The sequence below is a fragment of the Pseudorca crassidens genome, chromosome 8, assembly GCF_039906515.1.
Source record: "Pseudorca crassidens isolate mPseCra1 chromosome 8, mPseCra1.hap1, whole genome shotgun sequence".
NCBI classification, from domain to species: domain Eukaryota; kingdom Metazoa; phylum Chordata; class Mammalia; order Artiodactyla; family Delphinidae; genus Pseudorca; species Pseudorca crassidens.
The window spans coordinates 48,672,103-48,681,440 of NC_090303.1; the positions used below are offsets into that span (position 1 = coordinate 48,672,103).

A 9,338-nucleotide genomic window follows, 5' to 3' on the forward strand; every position below is an offset into this window, starting at 1 on the left:
CGCAGTGGTTGAGAGTCCGCCTGCCGATGCAGGGAACATGGGTTCGTGCCCCGGTCCGGGAAGATCCCACGTGCCGTGAAGCGGCTGGTCCCGTAAGCCATGGCCCCTGAGCCTGCGCATCCGGAGCCTGTGCTCCGCAACGGGAGAGGCCAAAACAGTGAGAGGCCCGCGTACCGCAAAAAACAAACAAACAAACAAAAACTGCTTGTGGGCTAGTCTGGAAGAAAGAAACTCAGAAAAAGCAGGAGCTAAACTGTGTTGCATTATAACATTACAGGGATTCTTGACTTGCCCTTGGCAACTAGAGGGGAAGGAAGTATTAGGAACCCCAGGAAACATGAGGAAGTGGGAAGATGGAAAATTGCAGACCCCAGCAACCTGAGGCATTTGCGGCTAAAGAGAAAATGGCCCTGATAGACTCCCCTGTGTAGGGATTGGCCGAGTTCTTTAGGAATAGTGAAGTCAGCCATTCAGTTAGCTTCTTCATCTGTGCTGGGATCCTTCTATTATCCCCAAATCTTTATTAAAATCCTGTGATAATAGCAGCTGTGTTGTAGAGCTGCCTTAAGGAATGAAGGAGAAGGTGGCTTATGCACATTTGGAGCAAAGATGAAGAAGGGAGAGATCAGGCAGCAAGAGTGGTGACAAAACATGCATGGGTGGCTAAGGCAAGGCCAGAAGAAGGAATTCTGAGGGACAGATGACAACCAGCAGCCAGAAGAATATACACTTCTCCCACCCCGGGAGCCTCACGAGTATTAAAGAAGGTGCTGAACTTCCCAAAGCTACATGGCAAGGGTATGTAGCTGAAATAAGACATGTACCCAGAATACTGGAAGACTCTATGAGAGATCTATGAATTATGTATAACACACAAATTTCTTTTTTTCTCTTTTAAAAAGTCAATAGTGGGTTTCCCTGGTGGCGCAGTGGTTGAGAGCCCGCCTGCCGATGCAGGGGACGCGGGTTTGTGCCCCGGTCCGGGAAGATCCCACATGCCGCGGAGCAGCTGGGCCCGTGAGCCATGGCCGCTGAGCCTGCGCGTCCGGAGCCTGGCAACGGGAGAGGCCACAACAGTGAGAGGCCCGTGTACCGCAAAAAAAACCCAAGAAAAAACAGGCCGTATCTTCAAATAAGGTCACATTCTGAAGTAATGGGGATGTCAGGACTTCCACAGATGAATTTAGGAGGACAAAATTCAACCCGTTAACAGTCAGATTCTCAAGATGGGTAGAAGGAGCTCTTCCTAATTGTACACAGAGCCCTGAAAATTCTGATCTGCTCTTCACATATTTCTTAAAAATGGACACATTTCTTCCCCTGCCTGCCCCAATCCCTAAGGGAGTATCCTGGCTTGGGAAATCATGGTTACCAGTGAAAATGTGTGATATCTTTCAGGGGGTATTTGGGCAAAGCAGGAACCACTGGTCTTGGGGAATGTTTTAATAACCTAGACAATAAATATTTAATATGCTATTAAAATAAGATTTTTTTCTGTATATCAACTACATGTAGATGAAAAGCTGAAAATAATTTTCCTTTTTTTTTTTTTTTTGCGGTACGTGGGCCTCTCACTGCTGTGGCCTCTCCCGTTGCCAGGCTCCGGACGCGCAGGCTCAGCGGCCATGGCTCACGGGCCCAGCCGCTTCGCGGCATGCAGGATCCTCCCAGACCGGGGCACGAACCCGCGTCCCCTGCATCGGCAGGCAGACTCCCAACCACTGCGCCACCAGGGAAGCCCTAATTTTCCTTTTATGGCTTCAGAACAAAGTGGAAAATTTACATGCAATGGCCATGGGATGGATTTATTTCCATAAAATGGCATTCTCTGCAGTTTCAATTTCATGCAAAGAATTCTAAGGGTTTAAAATGCTACTCAACAGATCCCTGCTTATTTGATGTGCAGTGAAGGAAACAGTTGTGAATTCTGGCTTAGTTTCCAATCTAAAAGGATTTAAGGAAAAGTGGTGTTTTCAGCTCTAAGGCTTAAAACTTAACCATATTCTAGAATTAGATCAAACAGAAGACAAATTAAGATTTTCTATAGATTATATGGAGCCAGATTCAAAAGCTGATGTTAATTAAGACCATTTCACAGAGATTCTAGTGTACATTTTTAATGACGTGGACATGAGTAATTATCTTATTAAGTAGTATTGGGACCTTTCACAAACAGCTCAGATGTCAGAAGGGGGCCTAAATGCCTGTGTTCATCTATGCTCTTCCCATATCAACCTAGTGGAAACCCAGATTTGGAATTCAACCCCTTCCCAGATTTCCACAGGAATACCAATGACTTCAAGTATATATTTGGATATTGTACACACATTGAAGATCCAGGGATTACCAGGAGCTCTGAGCACAGCATTCTGCCAGTCCCTTTCCTCCTACTCTCTTTTCTGGCTTTCTCATTTTTATGTTTTCTCCACCCTCCCCCACCCCCGTCCCCAAGCCACACCATCCCTTCATTAAAAACGCCAATTCCTCCTCTCAGTTTATGCACAGCATGAATTACAGCATATCGAATTATTACCTCAAGTAAACACAGTGCTTTCCCTAAGAACAAACAGCAGAACAAACTTTTCTCTACTCCATTACACATTGACCATGGGTAACTTACTTAACCTCTCTAAATCTAACGGAATACCGTGAAAATCGCCCCATAAGATGAATTTGGCACATGACTGGCACTGACTTCCATCCTCTGATCAGCCCTTTCTTAATCAGGAAAAGCTAAAGTTTATTTGGGTGGGAAGAAAAAAATGAGTGACACCAGAAGAGGAAATAGTAAACAATCTCAAACCATTTGGGGAAAGCCGGGAAAGGAAAATAGACCTCTGAATCCCAAATATTCTCTTGGCCCAAACTGGCCAGTTAAATAGGAAACTTTAAAACACCAAACTTCAGCAGGCCCTGGGTAGTGTGGATTGCACACTTGGACCCTGGAACCTCCTGCATTTCATTAATCATGCAATAAGATGACTTTATATTTTACACAGCTGAATTTTTAGACCTCACTTATCATATTATGGTGGGGTTTTATATGAATATGGAATTTTTTAGGCCTTATATATCTTATTAAACTCTCAAAATAACTACCCCACTTAACAGTAGAAAAGGAAAAAAAAAAAAACAGCAGACACTTCTGAAGAAAGTAAGGGACTTAATAAATTGGTAACAAGAGTTGGGACTCCTACCAGTTCTTCTGATGGCAACTAGACTAATTCTTCCTGGACAGCATGCTTCGTTCCCCAGGAGACTTCATCAAGACCAGATAACAGAAAATTATTTTTCCTCCAAAACACTCGTTTGGAATGATACTCAGTTAATTATCTCATATTTCACCTGGCCTGTGTCCATATGTTTTAGAAACTTTGTGGGTCCATGCCTTCCTATTGGTGGCATCCAATTGCAAGCTGGGTCTAAAGCAATGTGGCAATATGGTGAAGTCAATCAAACAAGCAGTCATTTCAGTTAAATAAATAGAATGGGTAATTCTATGTCAGAACCACCCCCCCAGTGAAATTTTCATTCCGTACTGGTATAAAGAATTTTGCAATAACATCAAAGTTGAAAGTGAGGAAAAACTGGTTCTGTAGTGATTTACAGGCTAAGATGTATAATAGTAATAATAATAGTGAGAAGAATAGCAAGAGATTCCATTTATTGAGTGCTTACTTTATTCCAGGTACTGTGCAAAACACATTGTAATTTAATCTTAATAAGAAAAAAATTTTATAAATCTATTTTTGTCTTTTTCACTAGAAATGAAGAATTTTGCATTGATGATACAATAGCTAACATTTCCAAGAAAACTTTAGGCTTTGATGCCTACTCCCTGATCAAATAGGTAGATGTGAACAATTATGAGTAAAACTTCCAATATTGCTGTCATATAGAAGAACAAGAACCACAAGAAATGACCACGATATCTGATTTAGTATTTGCTTCTTAAACAGATGCTGCAACATCTGTTTTCGCCGTTCATCTACCCTGCAGGTGTAAGTTAATGTTTCTTACGTATTGGGTATTTCTCACATGACAGAAAATACTCATATATTTTATGGAAAAACCTCATTCAAAGCCAGGAGCAAGTTTCACCATGATACTCTAGTGTAATTTGCCTGTGTTTATGGCATTGCTTTCTCCCTGCTCTCACAAATAACTTCAACCTGTCTTCTAGACAAGTAGAGATACTGGAGCAGTTTCAGTCTTAAAGTTCCTGTAGCATAATTCTTTAATGAGGACTTCTATATCTAACCCCGAAACCATGTAGTCTGTTGGTATGATCAGAAGAAGGATTTGGAAATCAGAACAAAAATACTGGCCATCAAGTGATAGACTACATGTTGGCATTTTGATGATAGGCAGACTGGGTTTGAACCTGCCTTCTGCCGTTTATTAACTGTGTGACCTGAGATGTTTTACCTGTCTTCTCTAAGCTTTAATTTTTCATCTTTAAAATGAAGATAAGAACAGTGTCTGTCTCATAGGGTCAGTGTGAAGGTTCAGGGAGTTAAGGCACATAGATGTGTTAACATAGTGCCTGGCACATAATAAGAGCCTAGTAAACATTACTTATTATAATCACTCCTCTCTCTGCCACTTTGTGCAAATTTGGCCAAGTCATTCAACCTCTCTAACCTCTGATGCTATAAGGAAATAGATTAAACTAGATGTCTTCTAAAATCTTTTTCTGCTCTAATTTCCTATGAGTCGAAATCATTCTGCACATTCATAGGAAATATAGTTAGCACTCACCAAATACTCAACATGTTCCTCTACATTTCTCAGCATTGTACTTGAGTTGAGACCTCATAACCAGTTCTGGCCAATGGAAATATGAGCATAAATGATGCCCAAGGCTTCTCTGGGTCCAAGGCAGTTATGAGCATGTGTGAATTCCTGCATTCCTGTTGTTGCAATATGGAAGCAGCTGGATCTCTGAGATACCACTAAAGAAAATTTGCCTGGCCTGCACTTGACTGTGACAAGAGTAAGAAATAATTCTTTGTTGTGTTAAGTAAATGAGATTTTAAAGTTTGACTGTTAAAGCAGCTAGCAGGTACTTGCCCTGACTTATATAGTACTCAAAGGCCTCCACAACCTATATCTTAAAATTGTTATGTAGGTAAAACTTTTTAAAAATAAGGCATACTATTCCTGGGGAGGGGGTGGAGTGGCGGGGAGAAGAAAGTGAATGTAATTAAAGATCAACATGTGGCCTGAGAGGCATGCATGAAAAACATGAAGAGGCCAAGAAGCTAAATAGGGCATTGTTTTATGTGTAGCTCCAGGCTTTTTTGGCATTTACTAGATGCCACCCTTTTTCCCATTAGCTTGGTTTATTTCAATTAGGTGTATTTCACTGTACAGGTAGGATGGCTCTGACTGTTAAGTTAGAAACTCCTGAGTCTGTTTTTACAACACCTTAACATTTCTCCTGGTTTTCACTGGGCATTGCAAAATTCTTAAAGCATAATTAATTTTACTATAATTACACTAATTATAAGAAGAAAAACATTTCACACCAGAGGTAAAATGGAAAGGCACACAATATCTGGTGTCCCTGCCTCACAAGATTGTTGTGAAGACCAAAGTAGATACCAGAGGTTGAAAATTATTAAGTGTCACACAACAAAGTGAGGTTACACAACAAAGTAAGTGTTACACAACAAAGACACTAGAACTTATGAAGGAGGCTGGATATCTGATATGGGAAACCTATATTTTTAAAGAGAAGACACTGGTGAGAGTCAAAATACGAAGCATGGTTAGAGATCTACACAGGAACTTTAATAAGAAGAGCCTAACTTCATGCTACAGAGTATACCTAATTTCACTAACTATTCTCTTCCTTTAAAGAGAAAGCTACTAAACTTTATATTTGAAAAAATAATAACACCTTCTTCAGAATAATGGAAATTATAAGAGCAGTGAGAATGGCCTTTCTAAGCAGCTACATATTTACACATCTCTGGATAGTTCAGGGAAACTGGGATTCTCTGAGAGTTTGCATTCATATTTTCTTAACAAAGAATATAGCACTGGTAGGCACACATCAATGTCATTTTATTAATATTGATTTAAATGTGAATTTCAAAAGTAAATAAATACCAGTGATTCAGCTCTCCATGTCATTTATCAAGATGGATTTATCCAAGCCATTTGTGATTTGGATGGAATGTTGGAACAGGGACCACTGCTCCATAACAAACAGGATAGATGAAAATCTCAGATGACTGTTGACCTAATACAAACAAAATATCTCCTAGTTGCATTGGTTGTTGCCAAGTCCCAGTGGAGTGCTAAGAATAAATACAGCACAAGTGCGGAAAGGGGTCTGCTTGACTTTGTTTGTGATTGTGCAAGTGGATGAGCGATAGGACTGTGTGCTGATCTCTGCCACTGCATGGAAGCCACTGGGTCACTGACGTCAGTGCTCAGAACGCGGTGTGCTGTGAAAGCAGTAGTCCCTCACAACATAAAAGGGAAAAGTAAATAATATGACCTGAAGAAGAGAACGAAGCTTGAGGCAATACGTCAGGTCACTGAGGCAGGAATAATACTTCACTGTACCAACAGTTACCATCCAGTGAGGCCCTGCTTGGACTCTGATAGAGTGGGTTTTCCCAAAAGGGAATTGGTGGATGGTCCGAAGAAGCACTTAGCAGCATCACATTCATTTTAGAAGAGCAATGATCCATGTATTCTCCAAGACTTTGAGCAAGGTACATTGTGTAATTTACAGGAGACTTGCTTCTCCAAAGTCTGGCCAACAGTGGCCGGTTCATCTCATATTCAAGCTGTATATAAAGAGGCAAAAATTCAGGTTGAATCGTTGTCAGTGACTCTAGATTAGATGTAAATAATCGCCAAAATGGTCTCACCACATGGATATACTAAACAGCTTTTTTGCTCCTCACCCAGTGTCTAGCAATCAGTGAAGGGGTCACTGCCAATAGGGATAGAGAACAGGGAATGGGAGTGAGAAGAGTGAAGTGTAAGACCTGGAGAAGGGAGAGAGTGGGTGAAGAACCATGGGGGCAGCTCTGATCCCTGCATTTCAATAATTTGGTCTTCTGTGACCATAAATTCCCTGAGTGGAGGCAGGGAAGACTTGTTAGCAAACTGGACATGCGTCTCCCTGAAACACACACACACACACACACACACACACACACACACACACACACACACACACACACACACACACACACACACACACACACACACACACACACACACACACACACACACACACACACACCCCTGAGGAACATGTTAAATATATCTCAGTTCCATCTTAAAAAATTCAATCTTTTCAAGCCAGAAAAAAAGATTCTCAATATAGCCTAAGACCCCAAATCTGTTCAATATCAAGTTTGCTCATATTGTCTGATACCTTGATATGAAATATAAGATGGTTGGATGGGGCTCGGTGACATTCTTATTTTATTCAGCACATGTACAATTTTGTTGTTTACTATTGCTTCTTGACTCCATAGATTTCTTCCAGGTTTAATTTCCTTCTTGCTGAATTAGATCAATCAGTAGTTCAAAAGCAAAGAGCTATGTGTAGTAAAAATTACTTTTTAGATGTCTGGGATGTTTCTATTTTAATTCTTCAATGGTAGGCTAAATAGTTAGAGTTTTAGGTAAAAGCTAATTTTTTTCTCAGCACTTGAAAGACGTTTCTTTGCTTTGTGGCACCCACTGATACTGAACAGAATTGTTTTGTCAGTCTAAATATCATTCCTTTATAAGCAATATGATTTTTCTGTTGATCAGCATTTAAGGTTTTCTTTTTGCCTATTCTGCAACTGCTCCTTCTCCATGAGCTCCTTCAGACTCGGGCTTTTGATCTATCTTAAGTAATGGAAACTACTTAGCCATGATCAATTTTTTTTAGTATCTTCTTTTCCTTTATTCTTTATATTCTCTTTCTGGCACTCCACTAAGATATATGACAGAGATTCTCAAACAATGTATCTCTTTCATGTTCTCTGTTTCTGTGTTGCATTCAGAGTGATTTTCTCAGGTCTGTCTTTCAATTCATTAATTTCTTCTTCAATGAGTGTAGTCTACAGTTAATATATTATTAACTTTTTTTAGCAGGTTTATCAAAATATAATTCACATACCACACAATTCACTCATTTAAAGTGTACAATTCAATGGTTTTTAGTATATTCTCAGAGCTGTGTGAACAACAGCACAATAAATTTTAGAACATTTTCATCACTCCAAAAGAAACCATGTTCTCTTTAGGTATCAAATTTTAGAACATTTTCATCACTCCAAAAGAAACCATGTTCTCTTTAGGTATCACTTCCCAAACACTCCCAGCCCTAGATAACCACTGATTTACTTCTGTCTGTATGGATTTTTTCTGGACATTTCATATCAATCAAACAATATGTGGTCTTTTGTTTATGGCCTCTTTCGTTTAATATATTTTCAAGATTCATCTCTTTTGTAGCATGTGTCAGTACTTTATTCCTTTTTATTGCCAAATAATATTCCATTGTGTGGCTATACCACTTATTATTTATCCATTCATCAGCTGATGGGCATTTGGGTTATTTCTATTCTTTGGATATTATGAAGAATGCTAAAAAAAAAAAAAAAAAAGAATGCTGCTCTGATCTTTCATGGACAACATTTTTTGGTGGACATATGTTTTCTTGGGTGTAGGAATGGAGTTGCTGGGTCATAGGGTGACTATATGTTTACCTTTTGAGGAATTTCCAGGCTGTTTTCCAAAGCGTACAATTTTACATTCCTAACAGCAGCATATGGGGGTTCTAATTTCTCCATATTCTCTCCAATACTTACTCTTCATAAATTTGTGTCATCCTTGCACAGGGGCAATGCTAATCTTCTTTGTGTCATTCCAACTTTAGTATATGTGCCTCCCAAGCAAGAACTTACCCATATTTTTATTATATATATATATGAAGTGGTATCCCATTATGTATGGTTTTGATTTACCATTTGTATATCTTTTTTAGAGACATGTCTATTCAGACCCTTTGTAATTTTTAAAATTAGATTATTTGTCTTTTTATTTTTGAGTTGTAAGAGTCCTTTATGTATTCTAGATGCAAGTCCCTTATTAGATTTATGATTTGCAAATATTTTCTCCCATTCAGTGGGATGTCTTTTCACTTTTTTGATTATGTTTCTTGCAGCACAAAAGTTTTAGTTTTGATAAAGTCCAATTAGTCTATTTTTTTCTTTTGTTCCTTGTACTTCTGTTTTTATATTTCAAAAACCATTGCCAAATCCAAATCCAACAGATCTATGCCCACATTTTCTTCTAAGAGTGTTATATTT

General features: G+C 39.2%; 1 pseudogene; it reads right to left on the reverse strand.

Annotated features, from left to right (window-relative positions):
• Positions 1–8,828: 8,828 nt before the first annotated feature.
• On the reverse strand, positions 8,829–8,929 carry LOC137229626 (U6 spliceosomal RNA; annotated as a pseudogene).
• Positions 8,930–9,338: the final 409 nt, after the last annotated feature.